This window comes from Lasioglossum baleicum, chromosome 4 (assembly GCF_051020765.1).
Source record: "Lasioglossum baleicum chromosome 4, iyLasBale1, whole genome shotgun sequence".
Classification (NCBI taxonomy): Eukaryota; Metazoa; Arthropoda; class Insecta; order Hymenoptera; family Halictidae; genus Lasioglossum; species Lasioglossum baleicum.
In genome coordinates, this window is record NC_134932.1 from 13,295,603 (window position 1) to 13,316,288 (window position 20,686).

The 20,686-nt window shown below is 43.7% G+C and overlaps 1 protein-coding gene across 2 annotated transcripts in view; it reads left to right on the forward strand.

Annotated features, from left to right (window-relative positions):
- LOC143208359 (von Hippel-Lindau disease tumor suppressor-like) overlaps positions 1-20,686 on the forward strand; it is a 78,199-nt gene that overhangs the window by 39,391 nt on the left and 18,122 nt on the right. For both annotated transcript variants that reach the window (XM_076422769.1, XM_076422768.1), the window contains exon 2: positions 8,933-9,126. The gene's annotated coding sequence lies outside the window, so the exon portion shown is untranslated. The remainder of the gene's footprint in view (positions 1-8,932; positions 9,127-20,686) is intronic.

The window sequence follows — 20,686 nt, forward strand, 5'->3', positions numbered from 1 at the left end:
CTAGAATGAAAATGCTAACAAAGGACCACCAACTGTACTGTCGAAGACAGACGAAAGATCTTGAAAAAAGGAGCAAGAAAAACAATTATAGAAGAAGAACATTTGTCAAAAAAGCAGGAAAAAAAGAGAGGTACAAAATTAAAAAAGAACAAGAACAAGAAATCAATAATAATTTACACGAAAGAAAAAAGATAATTACACAACAAATTAAGGGCAGAATGTAATACACAATAATAATATATTCATATGTGTATCATTAAAGATTTAATAAAGTTCGATGTTATAGATCAGGCATGGGCAAATTTTTGCTCGATCGGAGGCATTCTCAAGGAATACCCCCACTCCTCCCGGTCGCGCGTCTCGCTCCCCGTGGCCATAGTGCTTGGAGCACTATAGTGTCTGTTGCACAGATTATATGTAAATTCAATTTGTCCCGGTTTAGGGTTTACTTCTGTCCAGGTACTAGCTTAGCTTGGATTTAATATGTCCAACTAGAGGTTTGAATTATTCTTGTTAATACAATTAAGATATTAACCTAAACAATGATTTTTTTATTTTAAATTACTTTACAAACTCCGAACTGTATGTTAAAACTCTTAAAAAATTATTTTTGTTTATTTAAAGTGATAAAATTAAAAATAGAAAAACATGCTGTCCAGACATAGGGCACACTTCGCCTTATATTATATTAGTTGATTGGACGAGCAACAGCTTTCGGAAGAAACGAAGTACCGAAGACATTATCAAAGCAGCAGCCCGTCGATGAATTATTTGAAAGATGGAGGTGTATTCTGTCATCGAGGTCGTTTCTGTGGACGAAAAATATGATCTGTGAGCAGCGAGGCGTCACGTGAAACGCAGACACGCCTGTGACCACGGTCCTCTGGCAGCTCGCGTGTTAATTTCAGGCCAGGAAGCTGGGAGCTTGCATCGCTCGGCGATCTCGTCGTGTGTTCCTCGGTGGGATCGCGAAACCGCAGTCGCGTCGTTGGCTGAACAGCCCGTTTCGAGGCTGGTGTACACGCTTATTAACGTTCGCAAATAGCAGCCCGCCGGGTATTTATGAACGTCTCGGCGCGGCGCACCGAGAGACGACTCGCTCGCAGCTTCTAATTGCGCGCGTTGCCGAGGGTTCTCGTCTCTCTCTCTCTCCCTCTTCCTCTTCCTGTTCCTCTCGAGACTCACGATTTTTCCACCACCGGAAACTGCGAAAGAAGACGCGACTCGCGGGTGGAGATCGCGAGAGTTATTCGAGATCATTTTTAACCGCGGACATTTGGTCAAAATGTGTAGTACGAGGGTAGATTAATAATTACCTGTGTTTGAAGACAGGCGGCGTTGCTGAGGGCAGTTGGCATTACTATAGTATACTGTCATCAATTAAACGACGCGACGCCATACAAAACTTCATACTAATTGATAGGTTAGTTTTGATTTGACAGCGATTTGTATTCAACGTATTTGGTGTTCTTCAATACAATCGTGAAAACGCACGATCTCACTAATGGCAGGGACGTTGGGAAAAGTGTATCCTCCGAAAAGGAGATTATGTTGAAAAATAAAAAAAATTTCTGGAATACTTGCGTTTTCATTCCTAACACGGGTACTTATTAATCCACCCTCGTAATATCGGCGCCTACGCTAATGTAATCGAAAGGCGTTATAATTAATAAGTATTAAAACGATTCCGGACCGGGGAGAAAGAATGGTGGGAAGGAAAAATGTACGCGCGCGCGGACAAATTGCCGCCGCTTGACGCTGTAATAAACGCCCGGCTGATACAATCAAAATACACGCGTTAATTTGCATACAAATTGAAATATTTTGCATTAGAGCGCCGCACAGATTCGGACGGAACATTGAAATTGTATTTAATTAAGCGGCCGATTTTACGATGCCAACGCGCGACATGTTACGGACTTGAATTGCCCGAAGGAGCCGCTCTACGACGATGCTTTGTTCACTAATTACTCTTAACATTGGAAATGGAAAGCGTAGTTTCATGCGCAGGAGGAAATTATCAACTAACTTGTTTACTGTTATTTTATATTGTACTTGCCTCCGGCGATTTGAAGCTTAACGCCATTACCCGGGAGTTAATTACGAATTCATCGTTCGGTTTGCTCCCTGGTCTATCAGTATGCTTTGCTGTGCATCCCGGACGCCTTTTCTCCGGTAAAACACTGTTTCCCTTTTTCAAGAATGCACCGCACCGCGGGACGTGCACTCGAGGGCCTGCGCCCTCCATTTTGCATGCCGTTGCATATTCAGATGCAGAGTGCATCTCCGGCGAACGACTACCACGAGCTCCCTTAATATTCCCGATAAGTCGAAGTTTAATCGCTTATAAAATAATTCTGTTCATGCGCCTCGCTCCTAAAAGACGCACGGCGGAAGATGTGTGCACGGAACGCGCAGCTGCGATGCACTCGGCTGCAGTTTCGCGAGAACCTGACATTTACATTTTTACGCGCGAAGAAAATTCAAACACTATTTTCTAGAAACAAAGCCTCGAATGAACGAGTACTGTTTTTTTTAAAAATGATTTCATTCACGGTTGTACCTGTGGGACGCTTTGTGCAATTTTAGTGAACAGTCAATTGTTAGAGGAATCGAAACAGTTTGGAGAAAATTGAGGTCATCTTCGATTCCAGCTACCGTTTTGTAAACAATCGTCAGGAGTTCTGAATTTTGGCCAGCTTCTGTGCGATGCAACTCAGGGATGCAACGGGGAACTGTAACGCGGAGCTGCAGCGCTCCAACGGCGCGGCGCGGCGTCTTCTTAGCAGATAAACTCTTAAGTTTGCGCCAGCTGCGCGCTGCCAGGACGTCTGAAAGCTTTTCGAGAATTCCGGCAAAGCGTCCGGGCTGTTTCCGGCTGCTATCGAAACTCGGAGCCAACCCGAAATGAAGATGGCCGACAGTGGAATGTACCGTGTCGGTGTTCGGGAACGTTACACGAAGAGAGACTCGTACCGTTTGGTAATTAACAGAACGGTAGTCACACCCCCCGGATCCGGAGGAACGAAAAGTTACTGTGTGTCCTTGGGCTTGGGAATGTTGTTCGACGTTTATGAGACATCGGGTATCTTTGGAATCTTGCTTGCAGAAATTATATGCAGCTTTGTGCGTCGTTGGTGTCTCGGATCAATTTTTTAATTAAGAAGTCTGGATTTGGGAACGTTTTCATTTCGAGGAATAATTTTGCATGTTTCTCCTATTTCGATTTTATGGAACGTTCGAGGAATAATTTTGTATCTTTCCTCTATTGTGTGATTTTATGGAACGTTCGAGATTGCTGAATTCGCACTGAAATTGTTAAGGACAATTAAGGCCAGAAAGTAAATGAAGTACATTATAGATATACATTAACTCCCGAAATAAATCGCATCAGAAAATCCATTATGAGGTTAATTCTAAGTTCACCGTACGAAATTCTAGGAATTTTCGTCCGTATCACCTCGGGCAGTAATTTTTGCCGGTAGCGGTCCAATCAGGTTTCAGCAGCAGCAAGTTTCACAGCTTTGTTGTCCAAGTTCAGACAGGAGAGCTCGCTCGGCCGTGGGTACACGGCAACGCACTCGACGCGTCCTTTGAGGGCAGTCTCTTTAAGAGCTGGTTACGAACGGGGTCCCGTTTCCGAGCTGCCGGGGAAACCGGAAGTGCAAACGAGTTGACGCAGCGGTAGCAACGACGGAGTAGCACCACTCGCAGAGTAGTAGCTGTAGCAATAGCGATGTAGCAAACGCGTTCGCGACGCGGAAATCACTCGTCGGCCGTTCCACGGTCCTCGAATTTGCCATTAAATGGCCGGAAACGCGATTTCGTGAACCTGCACCCCTTTTCCCCTCCCTTGTCTTTCTGCCGCCGGCTAATTGGCAACGGTAAATATTTGACCGAAACCTGCTTCCCTTTTTCCCCGGTTCTCCTCTTCCATCCTCTTCGAAAAACGCGAAGAAGTTATGCGCCCCCGTCGCTTAATTTGCTCGTTTACCCGAGCTTTAGACGCCCGGAAATCTACTTTCGCCGGAGTGGAACAAAGTAGAACCGAGGTACACTGTTGGCACAATGTAACGAGTATTATACGTATAATAATACTCTGAACGTTTCATCCACCCACGTCCACCGGTCTACCTGTTTGATTGCGTGTACTTGCTGCCCGAGAGTGCTAAGGAACTTTGGATGTAGGAATTTCTTCTTTTACCAAGGAAATAAGGAGGAATTCTTATTAGCTCCTGTGCTCTTCGCTGCACCGCGCCGTTTTCATGCACAAATGTACACGATAACGAGCCACTTTTAATCAGACGGATCAAATGGTACGGTAAATGGCTGCTCATTTTCTAAAGTGAAAAATTGCTGGTCAAAGGGTACCTTTATGCAACGATAAATCAACTGAAATTACCACGCGAGATAATTTTTGAGTTTTTCTGGCTCCGGCGAATTGAATTCTCTAGATTTTTTTTGTTATGCCGACTAGTCTCGAGCATCGATTGGCTTGGTCGAGAATTGAAGAGGGATCGGAGAACACGGTTCCGTTGAAGGAGGAGACCCGGGATCCTCTTTTTTAATGAAATGCATCCGAGAGAGGCAAGACCGAGGAGCCAATGAGAGTCGAGATAATAGCGGTGAGGAGAGACTAAAGAGTCCTGACAAATCCCTCCGAAGAGACGGCGAAATGGGGAGCCGGGTAATATGGATGTCTCTCTGCAGCGCGGCGCCGCATCGCGCCGCGCCGAGGTTTCCGCGAGAATTGAATGGAATATTTTTTCCTGGTCCGACTCGCCGCTCCCACGGTGAATTTCGGCGGAACTTCCTGACTCCGCATTCGGAATTCAATATCCGCCCGTGGACTCGCTGTCGCGTTCTGTCAAAATCCACCTCTATTAGGTTATCCCGTAAGCTGGTACCACGATTGTTCCCTGGGAAAATTGTGGATACGTTTTTCCACGTCTACTAGTTGTCCGAAGAAATGTTCTGGAACAAAAGGATTTATTTCGTCGTCGACGTAGATTCGTCGACTTTAACGATGTTTGTTGATTTAATGAGAATTTAAGGGTGTCTGACTTTTACAACATTTTTTTTTTCATGAAGTCCGTCTTCATGACGTCTCAAAAGATTATCATATTAAAAATGTTGAGCTCAGAACACGCTGCGGCTCAGTGAAACGAAGAATTTGCATGCGAATTATTTTTCGGAATTCGCTACAGCGTTAATTTCATCAAATGCAAAAGTTAATTTGCTTCAATATTATTCCTAGTTTCTTCTTCGCACCTGCTTCCAAGTTCGTATTCCCAGTGGCAGCGTCGCGCAAAGTGGCTCGGTTCCCTTTGACCCCACGGTGCACGGAAGAATAATTTACTCTCCTGTTAATGCGAACTCTATTTACTGAATTCGTTTCTGCGATATGATTGCTTCGCGGATGTAATGAAACATCGTGTAGAAGCTCACGTAAGATGTACCTATAAGGAAACCCCTCGGAGTTGTCTCCTCAAAAGAAGTTGCGGAAATGATTCCCTCCGGGTTCGTTCTGACTCAATTTTCTCGTTTCGTTGCACGATCAATAAATTCATCGATTCTCGCGACCATTATGAACATAATCGAAGAAAAAATGGCTGTTGTAAGCGTTTGCTTTATACAAAATTTCTCTAGTGCAATCCGTACATCATTTGCACGAAACGCAAAGCAATTCAGATAGTTAAACGATGTTCGATGTCCTCCGAGAGTGTTCGAGAGATGGGGCACAGGTATTAATATTATTCATATAGGATGTTTCATTAGCATCTCGACCCGGATAATTATCCAGCTGCGACTGTGCTCCGTTTAGCCCCGTTTTCCGCAAGCACACTCTTCGCCAGTCTTCAAGCCTTAATTGCGGAGGAGGAGCGTTTCACGAAGCCGAGTACGGCACTCGGAGAGCTCGTTTCCACCGCAGTGTTTCCGCGAATGTGCCGACTTAGCTTCCGGACGTCTTCATGAACGTTCACCGCCGAGGTTGCGCGTCTCCGAAGAAAAAACCGGTCGTTCCGTCGCCGTGCTACCGGTCCGGCTGGTCGGCGCGAAAAAATAAACGAACACAGCGTCCGGGGAAAGAAGTCCTAGACTAGTTTCTAGGCGGCGTCAAAGAAACGGAGGCAGACGGATGACCCATATTCTGAATGAACGTGTACTCCCTCCCTCTCTAGAGCCGTGCTCCTCATTCAGAAGTGGCTCAAGGCGGATCGGCACGCGAGCACGTCGTTTCCCGCGGCGTTAATGCCTTCCTGGTCTGTGATTTTTTCCCATTCACTTTATCTGCATCGACCCCGGCCGCCAACGCCGCTTCCTTTTCCCGGAAACGCGATTCACTTGCGACTTTTTACATACAGGCTACTTCAGGGATCTTTATAAACGGTCGTTTACTGTGATTTATGTCCTTTCTTTCTTGGACGGGGGTTGTTGGATTATAATTGCAACGTGCAGGAGAAAGAGTTGTTCGCGATTTATTCGCTGTACCGTCGTTTTCTGACCTGATTCGATATGAAACAGCCTGTATATTCAAGATATGCACAATCTTCTAAGAAAAATGAAACAGTTTTTTTTTTAACATTTGTTAATGTACAATTGTCTCATTGACCCATGGAAAAATGTTGGGCATTGATTTTTAGTAAAATCGAGCGCGCACGCACATTTCATGAAGGGCCCTGTAGCTCGGACGGCTGAGCAGAAACGAAAAGATCCGAGCGAGTTCCACTAATCTCAGCGGTTCTTTTATTTTTCGTCGTCGAGCTGCTCTCACGGTTGAAGTTCGCAGTGGGTGTCAGCCATCGAGAAAGAAAAAGAAAAAGAAAGGAAAGAGATCGTGGAACCGATCAAGCTTATATTGGCGAATTCCAAGCGCGGAATGGCGGCGTGTTCGCAACCGGCTACCCCCACCCCCAACTCTCTCTCCTCCCTTCGCGACTTTCTCAACACGGATCAAGACGTGACGTATCGTCGAATTCTCTTCGGGGGTGGAAACGGAAAGATTCCCGCCGGTGTTACTTCGTCAGGCTTACGGCCTAGCGCGGCACACGGCGCGGCGCGGCGTCTGTCAGTTTTCACGATTGCCTGGCAACGGCTGGCTGACAAGTGACAGGCAACATCCACTTGCGTCGAGCAGGCCGCACGGAGTGTCTACGAAATCGTAATAGAACCGGGAAACTAGAGAATCTTTCATGGGAAATCTATTCGAAAGATCGTGTTCGTATATTTTGAATTAGAAAATATCATTTCACGTGAAACGATGTGTATCCTTATAAATACTTTTTACATCCCCAGATACTGCTGCTTCGAAAATCAGATTGTCCATCCCATGGACAACCAATTACCATGAACAAAACCGTATCGAAAATCGAGAACGGCGTGTCGAGACCCATATTTGATTAATTGGCGCGGCGCTAGATAATTCATAATTACGTTTAGAATCTAACAATTAACCATCCGCGATAATAACAACGATTCGGCGTTTAATTATCTATGAAATATTCGCCCGCGCTCGGCCATGGCTGTCGATACCGATCAATTGTTTCGTAATTATCGAGTTCCCCGCGCGCCGGTGATAAAACTTCCCGTAAAACTTCGAAATACATTACTATGTATTACACTGGAAAATACGTAATCATTGCCAATACAGTTCTTCAGGAGGTAGGGCATTATTACAATATATACTTTTGATCGAATCAATTTCCATGTAGGCAACTTGATAATTTCAATAATTGCGAAATGAAAAATATACAACCTGTTAGTTGACCGGCGTGGCAGTGATAGGTTTATCGTTAAACAATGACTTTTTCGATTTCCTCGACGGTTTCGCGGCATTTCCGACGATTCATTAAAAAACGAGAAAGCAGAAAAGAGGCGACGCTATGCGACGGGCGACTGCAAGCACTCGTTGCCGAGGTGTCGGGTAACATTTCGGGTAAACTCGCTGTTACACTTCTCTCCCTCTCCCTCTCTCTCTCGACATTATCATTTTCATTTACATTTCCGCCGGCACTTGGCTCGCTCGTCTTCCCCTCGTTCTCGACCCTTTCCCTTTCACGGGAACAGGGGGAGAGACTTCCACCCTCTTGCGTTCTTCCACCGTCTCTTCTCCTGGTTCTTCTTCTACTTCGTTTCTTTTTTTCGGAGGGTAGTATCTCGATACAGGGCGAAAGCAGAGCGAGAGGAGCTCCGGTGGTTCTCTCTGGACTCCCAGGAGAGCGGCAGGAAATTGCACCGAGCACTCGAGCACTCGAGTCAAGGCGAGAACTCAGCCCCGAACAACCCCCCCCCCTTTCCGACTTACTCGTCGTTTCACGTCGTTAGACGGTAAAAGTGCGACGGGAATCAGAAATGAGCAGCCGCCTAGTCGAAACAATGAGTTCCCTGCACCCTTGGACATCCTTGCACCTGACTACCTCCTGTCCATTATCGCGAGTTATCGATTCTCGACCATGTTTGCCGTCCCCCCTGTCCCGAAACTTACTTCTTTGACTGTGCTCGGATCCTGATCCAATTTGCTCCGCTGCCTTTTGACTGGCTTGACCCTCACCTGCTAAGGCAGAGTCTCTTACAACAGTTTTTAAACAAGCAACAATTTTTTTATACGAATCTTCTCTGCAACTCTTTGCTGCAAATTAAATCATCAGCACAAATTGAAAATGTGCCGCATAAAAGAATATAATATGGTACATAAATTGTATATTCAAATAGAAGATACAAATTTGCAAATAAATGGTACGTGTGTTTTGCGACAAAATTAACGAAGGGAAGAGTAGATTGTATGCACGCTTGGTAACGGCAAAATGAAAAATGCGGAGCGACGCAGGTTACAATTGTGTCGCCGACAGACAGTACACGATTTTTAATCAGCTTTTATTATGCTAGTTTCCACCGGTGGCAAGCTTCACATTGAAATTTTCCCATTTTTCAGACGTGAATTTTCAACGGACTGGTATCGAATTTCAACGTACACCATCACCACGAGCACGCGTGGCCTCACAGACGCCAATTAACTTGACTTCGGTTGAATGATTGGACCGTGTCCTGGTTGCGGACCGGTGTGACCAGGCGGTTTTTCCAATCCACCTTGGAAAATTGCCGGATAACGCACAGGGTTTCCTACGGGTACGTGATTTCCTTTAGCGATGAATTTGTATTAGTATTTTTCACCGTGCACCCATGATTCCGCTTTTTTCTCTGTCAGCCTTTTCGTTTTTCAAGGTTTCTTGAAACAATTATTACGATTTTTCTGGACGCACGTATCTGAATACGTTCGAACGACTCGTTCCTAGCTAGCTTGTAACTACTTTCCCCAATTTTTCCTCGGCTCCTCTATTTTTCCTTTCATCCGTATAAATATTCACCAACAAATTCCCGTCTCGTGGGAGTTCTCTCAAGCCGTTCGCTCTTGAATCTCGAACCCAACGTCTTGAACCATAAATAATTTCATCCCCCCGCCCGGCGAAAGTAGGCATCTCCGAGACGGATATGAAGAGCGTCAGTGGATAAATTCATTAATTTAATGCCGACTATTCCGTAAGAGTATGCGCGTATCACATGCATCCGCGACATTTACGCTGCGATCAAAGAGACGCTCAAGCCTGCGGACAACGAAAAAAGGGGTCGCTATAGGGGTGGATCCAGGAAAAAGAGAAAGAGAGAAAGCAAAGAGCAGGGAAAGTACATTTTCATAATCGAGTCAAGTACTCCGTTGACTGTCTAGCCCCAGAATTTTCAGTGGTCCTGTACCCTCGCGACTTCGAATAAAACGACACACACAAACACGCGCGGACATACACGTACAAGAACATATACACACCTCGGCCGAGGCTACATTTGATGTCCCGTGTTTTTTTCTCTCTCTCTCTCTCTCTCTTCGTCCATCCACGCCCACGCCTCGTTTCTCTTTTTATTTAATGGAAGCTCGCTCTAACTTGCAACGAAAGGGAATCATTAAGGGCCTCTTGAATTATTTACAGTTAACAACGCCAGAGATGTTCCACTCGTTTTTCCGACCGGTCCTGTATCGCCTTATGGGGACCTGCGGATATACCGGGTGGAACGATTCAACGCGATGCCTTGTTTATTCACTCGAAACAGTTCATCTTTGTTAGACTTCGGATTATATGCATTAATGACAGGAATGGGTTGGGCACGATTTGAATTAGCGAAGGAAGAAAGAATTTTTCACTTGGCTTTCGTTTCTTACAATTGACGGACAACATTTTCATTTAGCATATCCGCTGTTTAATCATGTTGAATCTTATCATCCTATCGGAAAGCATATACGATTGTAAATTTCTTCCGAATTTTTAGCTGCGAAATCGATTTTTTAAAAAATTTCAGATCGTGCCTCCTGACACGATCAGTTTTCCAGTTTTAATTTGTAGCTGGCGAACGGAATATCGATCAGCACTGATCAACGTTCCCCGGAGCAGTCGGTATTACAAAATTCACCGTGCTCGGAGCAGCGTTTTCCCTTCCGGTGGCTGTTCTCGCAACGATGTTCCCTGTGTTTCGTCGGTTCGGAAAAGCGTCGCAAAACAAAACGGAAAAAAACGAGGAATAGAAACGTAAAAGAAGGGAAGAGGAGAAAAAGCACAGCATGTTCTCGCGGGGAAGTCGTTCCACGAAGCTCGAGGGTCCCAGCGACGTCGCCGATAAATTACAGAGATTCAGCGAATCGAACAACTCCGCGCGCGATGTATCGAGTGTGCCGGCGATGGCATCGTGCATGAATTACTCTTCTCTCCCCGTGTTTCATGGAACATCGACCCCTACCGAACCGCCGTGCCGACACTACGTGTGTGCACACTTGCATGCGACTGGTGCACGGGCTCGACTAGACTTTTATTAGACACCAGCCAGCCTCGACGCGGTTTTTCGCGCGACAGGCTTTCGGCCTTTAATGAACACCGCCGTAAAAGTAAAATAGGAAATTTGGGAGCGATTCCGGCCTAGATTGATCTTTTATTTAGAGTTTTTGATTACTGGACCCATCACCGTCCTCCCCCTCCCACCGTTCGCATTATCGAGAAATGAGAAGGCGCATCCCGCACCCTTGCAATCCTAGAAACGAGTCTACCTTCGTTAAAGAGAGATCGGTATGCCAAGAGAAATCGGAAACTGGACTGATCTTTTGGGAATTCGTACGTTCCAGCTAGAGCCTTCGTCTAACTTGCAGCTCAGTAAATTGTTGCGTTGAAACTCGCAGATGGACACGTAGCTTAACCACAGGGAAACGCGACTATCTTCGAAAACTGCGGTCCAATCGAGATGGATAAGGCCAAGATGAAGGTTCGAACGGGGGTGTTCGAGAACGCCGGCTCGTTACTCGTTAACACCGAGGCTGGTTCGATTTTCGAAACTGAATTCCCCGCCTCCTATCGAATAATCAGAAGCGTAAGACTTTGCAGCCTCCGCATAATCCGGGCTCTCACTGTCTGGCTGAATATGCATGAACGCGTTCGAGACATAAGCGTTCGCTACTTAAAATAATTCAGCCGACTGTTCTCTCGTTCCGTTGATTGCGTTCCATCTGCCTCGGATCCGCAACTAAATACCTCGGAATTGCTCGGAATATATGTACTTTATACGTACATATATACACTGCATACACAGCGTACATATAAACGCGCTTGCACGTGTCTATATGTATACACACAACACCGACCGCATCTACAATGCAGTTTAGAGAGAAATTGTTGCCGAGCAGACGAAACTGCTGGAACTCCGCCTTTAAGTGTCAACGATTTTGCCAGTAAGTTCTTCGACGTTTCCGGTGAACGAATTAACAGTTTGCCAAGTGTACCGCGGCAACTTCCTCTCGCTGAGGTATTAATATCAGTGGGTGACGACGGAGAATGCAGTTCCCGCATTTACGTTGCTGCATTTACCTTTTTACATAGAAATCCGCACGCGCCCGCGAGGAAACTCACTCATTCTCGGCAACAATTTTCATCGAATTTACATGAGACTTTGCTACCTGGAAAAGTAGTTGATACGTGTATCTTCGCGTTGCAATCGGGCGAGTTGCAGGGGTGCGAACGTTCCTCGGAAATTGGTGTTACAGCTACGTTCCTTAATATTTTAGGAAATGCATCGTGTAGAAGAGAAATACTTGCTGTAAATTATGTAGACTTCAACAATACATTCGTGTCGTGAATTAAGCAAGAAAGTTATTTCTGTTATAGTTAGTGCTTAGTCACGATACATCAGCATAAGCTATGCTGTATTGAATCGAGTCATAAATAATTTCCGTACATCAGTACATCGCATCATTATAATATTATTTATTAATTTCTCGTTCATGTTATTTTCTCGCCATTATGCGCATTGACTTGTTCAAACGAACAAAACCAGCAAGACTTCAACACTTCAATCAAAACGAGGAAGTAAATCCTCTGAGATCACAATGTTCCAATAAAAAGGATCAACGTCAGCGAGCTCGGAAGAAGATTTCAACAAAAATGAAGGTACTGAACAGTTCGGGACTCTTTTAAGAGCGCGTATCGACGTGTAACGAGCTTGCAATTAGATCGAAGGAATTCCCATGGTATTTTCGAAATGCCGTCGCCAGTAGTCTGTCGCTATGTTCTTCCGTCAAAGAGCGTGGTGCAGCGTCGCAGTGTTCTTAGGAATCGAACAAAATCGCTGGGTATCCTCTTTTTCCGTCGACCAGCCCGGGCCCGAGGTTCAAAGCGTTTCCGTCGCGTTTCTTTCCCCGCGTTCGCGTCTCCTCCGTATCGTCTCCCGATGAAAATCCTTTGAAAACGCATCAGGAGCATTTAACGGTGAGCGTACGGCGGAAACTCGCGGGAAATGTCGCGTCGCCGGAGACGAATAAATACAATCATCGGGACGTATATCTTCGCGATCCAGAGGAACGTACAACTTGGAGTGCCAATCGGGAACGCGCGATTTCCTCTCGCAAACACACTGCCACGATCCGTGAGATTTCTAACTTCTGAGAATCGAGGCGAAAAAGTTACCCTCTCTCTCTACTTGTAGAGGCTTGCATTGGGCGACGTTTCATGGCAAGTACATCGCTATTGTGCATTGGGTCCGATTTTTGGTTTGGCCACGGCGCACAGTGCGGACAAACGTGGCATATCTCACTACACGTGTATATCACGATGTACGATAAATTCCTTTGGCAAAACGTTTTATTAGGTGGTAATTGATATTATTAATCATATAACAATAATTTTTATGCATAAATATTGTTCATTTTTTTTTAAATTTATTAATTTTATTGTTACATTTTTTTTTGTGAATAATTACTATTTCATTTACATTAGTAACGAAATTTAGATTTTTATAAAAAATTTTACCATGTGTCGCACTCTACAGAGTCCCAAAAATCAAATAATATTACATTAATTGTAAATCAGTGTTGCAATAATAATTCTGTATAATGGAAAATGCTCACCGAGGTATATGCATTCTTTTTACATTTAATAAAGTAGATTTATTTTTTGTATAAATTTTCAACGGTGGTTTTATTTATTACTTGCATATAAAACTTCAAATTAACATATCTCGAGAAAGGCAAAAAATATCCTGACATTTTGACATATTCGGATATATTACTTGTTGTAGTTTAAGAATTTCATAGTTTAGCCTGCAACTAACTGCTACTCTTAATTTTATAAACTTTTTAATAAGTGCCCGTACCTTGCGTTTATGTTGTATTGTGGAAAATTCGTTAATTTCTTTTTAAATTTATTAGTTACATATGTCGTTAAATTTCATTTTCTGCGAATAATTAACAATACATATACATTCATAACAAATTTTGATTTTTGTACACAATTTTGCCATTTGTCCGCCACAGAAAAATTCAATATTCGTGTATATCACGATATGAAATACATTTCTTTTGCAAAAAATGCGTATTAGGATGGAAATTGTTATTAATAATCATATAATAATCATTTTTATGCATAATACAATTTTGCAATAATTATACAGGGTGGACGATTTATCTGAAGAGATTGAAATATCTCGAGAAACGACAACAAAAAGCAAATCTTGCGATTTTACTGAAATTGATCAATATTTAATCAGAAATGTGCAAGATCACGGGATTGAATGATTCATTTTGGATCACATTCAAAGTACCGAGGATGACTCGGATAGCGAATAGTTAAGTTTGTTAATTTTGTTTATACTATTATAATTTGTCTAAGTTTATTATTATTAATATTAAATATGGTTCATTTATTATTAATTTCGTTTTAAATTTGTTAGTTTTTAAAAATATATTTTTGTTTAAATAAAAATTGTTAATTTCTTAATAAATTTATTAATTATATTGGTAAATATCATTTTCTGTAAAAAAATTACCTATATATACATTAATAACCAAATTTAGAGAAAAGTGCCGAATATTAGGCCGTTTGTCCGCACTGTGCGGCGCGGTGCGGCGTTGCTTCATTCATTGAATGCAAACATTCAAAGTCTGAAAGTAGTACTGGATTAGTCACGCGAGATTGCGACAAAGACGAAACGGGAAGCGAAAATTCCGAAGAATTCAATAACCATTTTCCATAATACTTCGATCTGATTTTACCGCTCGCGGGAATGTTCGGGTTGCCAAAATCTCGGGAGAGTTTCGCGGCCTTCGGTGTTCGGGGGCCGTTAAAGCGGCTGATCGAAACTTCGGTCCCCGGCTCGTACGTGTTCTATCGAGTTGCAGTTGCGCATCTCGCGGAAATCTCGGGCGCGCAGTGGTCGATCCGAGAACCACCGGCGAAACTTCGGGATATATCAGATACAAACAGAAGCATATTTATAGAATTTCGTTGCCGGAAGTGTCTCTCAAGATATCGTGCCTCGAGATTCGCGATAAGACCGTCGTCGTCGTCGTCCCGCCTTTCGATTTACGGGCTTCGCCCAGCCGTAGGACAGCTATTTCGACGACTTTTAAGTCGCTGTCGGGGCTCGAGCACGTACGACAAGTCTCGAGATCGAATTGAAACTCGTTCCGCGGCGAGACAACAGCCCAGGAACCGATGTAAAATTCGAGGAGAGAAGACGAAAGGGACGGAGTCAATTCGGAGAACGGAGAGATAGAGAAACTGCTTGCGGTAGGCTGCGTCGATACAATGCCCGGGCACTCCTCCAATTCGCGTGATGTTTGCGCGCAAATATTGAAAACGAGACTCGAAGTCGAGTGGCGGAATTAAAACGAATTTCGACGTCGATCCGAACCCTTTCCCACTCTGACACCCCAACGATGTTTGCTCGGCCGAGACGGGTGTAACTGTGTTTATAGGGAAACAAACCGTCGACTAAGCCGAATCGATTCAGCACGGGTTAACTACAGGCCGATCGCTCACCGTGATCAAGGGGAACTCGAAACACTGAAAACAGGATTTTCATGAATTTTTTTCGACCAAAGAATACGTATAAGAGTTGTATACGTGTAAGAGTTCTCAAAGAATACGTATGGAATGTATACCATTGAAAATAGGTGAGAGGAGCTAGAGATAAATGCTTCTATAAAAGATAATCAAAGAAACGTTTCAGAAAAAAAACCAAATAAAATGTATGAAACCTACAGACTAGTTGAATTATTCCAGGCAGCGCAGAGTGTAACTGACAAAATTACAAAATTACAAAATTACATGGCTGACAACTTGGTAGTAAGTTGGCGTCCCAGTCGATTATCCAATCAGCGCGACGGCATTTTGTAACAATCACGTTGAAAAGCGTTCGATTCCCCCTGAACCCAGTCCCGACATTTCGGGTGAAAGCTGTGAAACGCGCGTTGATCAACGTGTTCGAGGCAGGAAAATTCGTCCGATTTCGGTCGTTTTTCCGGGACTTCCGGTCGGGAATCCTAGAAATTGCTCTCGACTCGAAGACTTTCTTGAGAAGGGATTGGGGGGTTGAACGAGGGAGAGGGAGAGAGAGAGAGAGAGAGAGAGAGAGAGAGAGAGAGAGAGAGAGAGACGAGTGGTTCGAAGAGAAGTGGAACGGAGCAACCGTTCCTAACGAGCAGTTCGCGAAATATCACTCGATCGACCTTTCCGAATCCTCACATTCTCGTCGTAGTTCTCGAGCCTGATTACAGAAGCTCGACGAGGTCGTGCGTCTCGTATTACCCCGAAGAAAGAGGGTTGCGCGACCCCTTTGGTTACGTTTCGATGAAGTCTGCTGCTAGTCACCGGGGAGAACAGAACGAGAAAACCGAACCGGGGAAAACGACGAACAGAAATAACAAAGGGGACTGCGAACAACTATGAACCACTGTAACTATTCTTTCGACATCCACGTTCCCTTTTGTGTTCTCCAATGTGGAAAATATTTTTCAGGTGAAAACTTGTTTAGGCCCATCGCGTACACTATTGCTGGCCAGTGAATCAGTCTGATCCGTCACGCTCCGACGTGAAACGCTATTCACAGACAGGCGTGCAATCGCCATAGAAGTTTTCACTTCGGTCGTTGCGGTCTCATGCGCAATGCGCACAGTATTCGTTTGGTGGCGCACACAGTAACGTCGTAATAATGGTATTAATAATATTACATGATAACATTTATAAAACATTTTGACAGATCGAGCACAGTTAATAAAAAAGTTCATCGAACCTCCCATCCATTAGCAATAGATTCCCCCACTCTAGGGTCCCGACGCCGCACAGTGGGGTATTTGGCCTGTTTAGCGCGCCAACACTATTGCGACGTTACTAATAGTGTGAAGGTCATACTATTATATATCGTTGAATTCGTCTTAACACCAGCTACAACACTATCAAATCAAAAATACAACTTAATGTTTAAAAAATCGAAGCGACCTTGTTTTTTTGTTTTAAACAAAATTTTTTCGAAGTTTTGTATATTGAAGTTTATATTGAGGTTAATATTGTTAAACTTTTGTTTCAAACATTTTTTCGTAAAAAAAAAATATATTATCAATATTAATTAATTTTTATTAATTTTTTTTTATAATATAAATTAATATTCTAGCAATAATGACTTTCATTTTCCTTCATTTACTTCCAAGTATCTATCACCTACAGCTCAGTTATTTCATCATTATCAGTCATATGATATACGGTCGGTTCATGCCATACTGATCTAAATCGCATAAAAAGGTATGTTACAGCAAGAGACCGCATATAAACTTTTCAGGATTGTATAAAGCAATGTCTAATGATTAACCCCTAAAAAAATTAAAGAGGTGTTATGCGGAGAAAAAAAGTTATTACATGATACATATTAACTTTCTGAAAAAAAATTATATCACTTTTAATTGTTTATTCTATCAAAACCACTGAAGAGTATAAAACAAAAAGCAGTAGAATTACTCTATAAACCTTCCTTTACATCCCAGGTATGTTTTTATCTCGATTTCTTTATCTTTATCCCGATACACTAAACTTGTGAGAAAGATCATTTCTTTAACACAAGTTTTTCCATGCTTCTCTCGGTCACGAGAATATGTTACTTTCAAGTATCTATAGGTTACTAAATAGTACCGTTTATGGAAAAATATTATTGTAGATTACTTGCATATATATTCAGGTACATGGGTAAAAAGTTTTAGTCATTTTGAACAAAGTAAAAATTTCGACTTTTGGCGGGCTAAACAGGCCAAATACCCCACTGTGCGCCGTCAAAATCGCAGTTTTAAAAGCTCGGATTTCAGGTTCGCGCGCTTCCACGTTTAATCCTCGACTTTCCGGCGACACTTTCCGGCAAACTTCGCGTCAGAGAGATCCGAGAGCTTGGAGAGTCTATTCAAGACTCGGCGGCCAGAGAAATTTAGTTTCTTCTTTCGAACGAGGTCTGATTCGATCAGATGAACTCCGGAACCCCGACACGCTGCGCGCTGGCCCCCGTGTACGGAGTTCCTAAGCTGAACTGTTTCGCAAACAATTTTCATATTTGATATCTCGTTACAGAATGAAAACCAGGCGCCGACAAATTCAATTTCCGCGGCCCCCTTCTTGGCCCCCTCTGTTCGGAAACAGCAACTTTCCCTCCCCGCAGGTTCGCGGGATGGAAAGGGGAGGAAAATTCGCGACGCGACTTGTAGGCTTTCGCGCACGGGCCTGATTGAAGAAAGTTGTTACTTTCCCCGAGGTTCTATCGCGCTGGGAGTTTAGACGTTGAACATCGGTCCAAAGCAAATCCTAACGCCGTGCCGCCGCCTGTGTAACTTATATCGACTTCCACCGTTCCTGGCCAAACAGACTTTAATTACTGTTTTCTTAGGCTTCGTTCTTCCTCGTCTTCTTGCTTCTTCGTTCCCCTCATCCTCCTCCTCCTTCTCCTTTTCCTCTTGTTCCTCCTTCTTCTTCTTCATTGGGTTCTTCTTGTTTTTCAAGCTCGTTTCCGCGAGTTTGACGCTCTCACCAAGTTCGTTTTACTGTTCCCCAAAGTTTCTTCCGAATATTGCTTTTGTTTTGCCGAGCAATAATTGCTCGATATCCCCGTTCCCCGCCCACTTCCGGAAGCTTGGTGTTTGAAACGATGTAGCAGGATCGAGTGGTGAAAATTTCTCTTTTGTAGCAGTCCTTTTTCCGACGATATTCCGAATTGTTCTATTGACGGAACCATTTCGAAAACTATAGAGGTCGATTCGAGTTAACTGATGCAATGGCGTAAATTCGCTTTGAATTTTTTATAAAAATGTGTGCGCTGTAAATTCGTATCGATTCGCTTTTTTTTCTAGTGATGCGTATTGTTTCTGCCCAGTTTGCCGCGCTCTGACAATTTACGTTTATCTCGTTGAATTTAAAAAAAAAAAAATACGGATAGCATATGGACTGAGTCCAGTTTTATAGCAATCTATAACAGAGGCGGATTACTTTTGAACATGTGTAGCAGCGGACATTTTGTTCCGGTCGAGTCTTCCTTTAACCCTCGAATTACCCAGTTTTTGGGCAATTAATTAAATAATATACAACTGTGCCTTTAAAAATGTGTTTTAAAAAATTGTTAATTATAAAAATGATCCGCTGTCCGGGGGTTAATGCTGTTAGGAGGATAAAAATAATGTGTCGATACTTTTTAAGGTTGTATTGCTATTAGGAGAGAGGTTAACAAAATTTCCCGTCGATCAATCACCCACGATGTTCACCGGCTAACCAATTTATCGTACAGTCGATAACTGGTCGTCGAAATTTACGTCGCGCAGTTGGCCCTTCGTATTTTTTCTCGGACGGAGAACAAGCCCCGTAAAAATCTGGAAAGCGGATCGTCACGCATCGCCGACGAAATCGAAATTCCCGTCACGGCCGTAGACGGGACAAGAAAAACCGGAGATAGCGACGGGGGCGGAGGTGAAGGGCGGTCGAACAGGGTGTCGGGGGCCGAAGAAAATGATAAACGAGACAGCCACCGATAGAGTTCACGGGCAACGGGTAACCTTTTTCCAACTTCTCGATATCGATGAACCGCCGCCGCCGAGATAAAACGATCGACGTTTATTTACCGTCGCGTCACGCTTCCAAAACGACCACCTACCGGAAACGTATTGTCCGATGCTGTAAGATAATCGCCTAACTGTTCCGACACGTTGGAGAAATTTTCTCGATCCTTTAAGGGTTATACCCGTTTTAAATTTAAGGAAAGAGATCTGAAAGATCTTGCTGAATTTATGCATTGGTTTACACTTTAAGCTAACCAAAGGAAGATTCTCAATATTTTTGTTCACCAGCGATTGCACAGTCGGAGTATTCACTAGGTGACGAATAAATATTCAGTTTTCTGTGTATGGCAATTTCGAGTGCAATTAGATGGCTCACTGACACAGACGCGGTACCTATGTGCACAGTTTGAACCGGCAACCGGAGTGTCTTCTGAACAGGAAGTCTACGGAGGCCGCCGCGCCGCGACGCGACGGAGCAATTTCTGCTAATTACTTGGACGGAACGGTTCGGATCGACGTCCGCGGCCCGGTCTTTGGGCTCTACTGTTGCATCTTCAGCTTGTAATCTTCCTACTTGTCAAATATCGCGCCGACGATCGTGTTTCCATCACGGCAAATGGAATGGTCGGCGCAATCAGGCCGAATTAGCGTCTGGTTTCAAAGCGGCAGGTCTTCCGAAGGAACCCGCCTTAACTAAGGAACTCCTCACCTTAAGTCGAACTTCCCTGTTAGTGGATTGTTCGAAAATGAAGTCTCTTCCTGGTCCAAAATAAAAAGAGAATCCAACTTTTCTTGATAAAGTCTCGTTCGAACGCAAACTGAAATTATTCCAGTTTGTTTTTGAATATTTCTATATTTCTATTAGGTTTTATATGCTTCGCGTTTGTTGTTTCAATATTTCGGACAGCTCGCCGGTGTGCGAAATATTGGCCACGCAACGGACTCGGAATAAAGGAAGTAATATATCGAAACTCGATACCACGTCCATCTTCGCAACACGGTCGAAACAAAAAAGAAACAATTTAGTCAAAGGATTTACGATGAATTTACGTAGCTTGCACGCGTAGAAGCACAGTAAAAAATAGGGAATGGAGAAAAAGGCGAGAGCGAGTCGGTGTATCGATAGGGGCTTTATAGCTCGTTTCGAGTACACTGTAATGTCATAAACGACCTATAAAAAAGAAAGGCAAAGCGCAAGTTATCGTGCCTTAAGAGACTCGAGCGCAGTCGTGTCACGGGTTTACGTTTGCCCTGGTATAAATTTTGTTCCATTGCAAATAAAACTGCTCCTTTCTTGTCCGG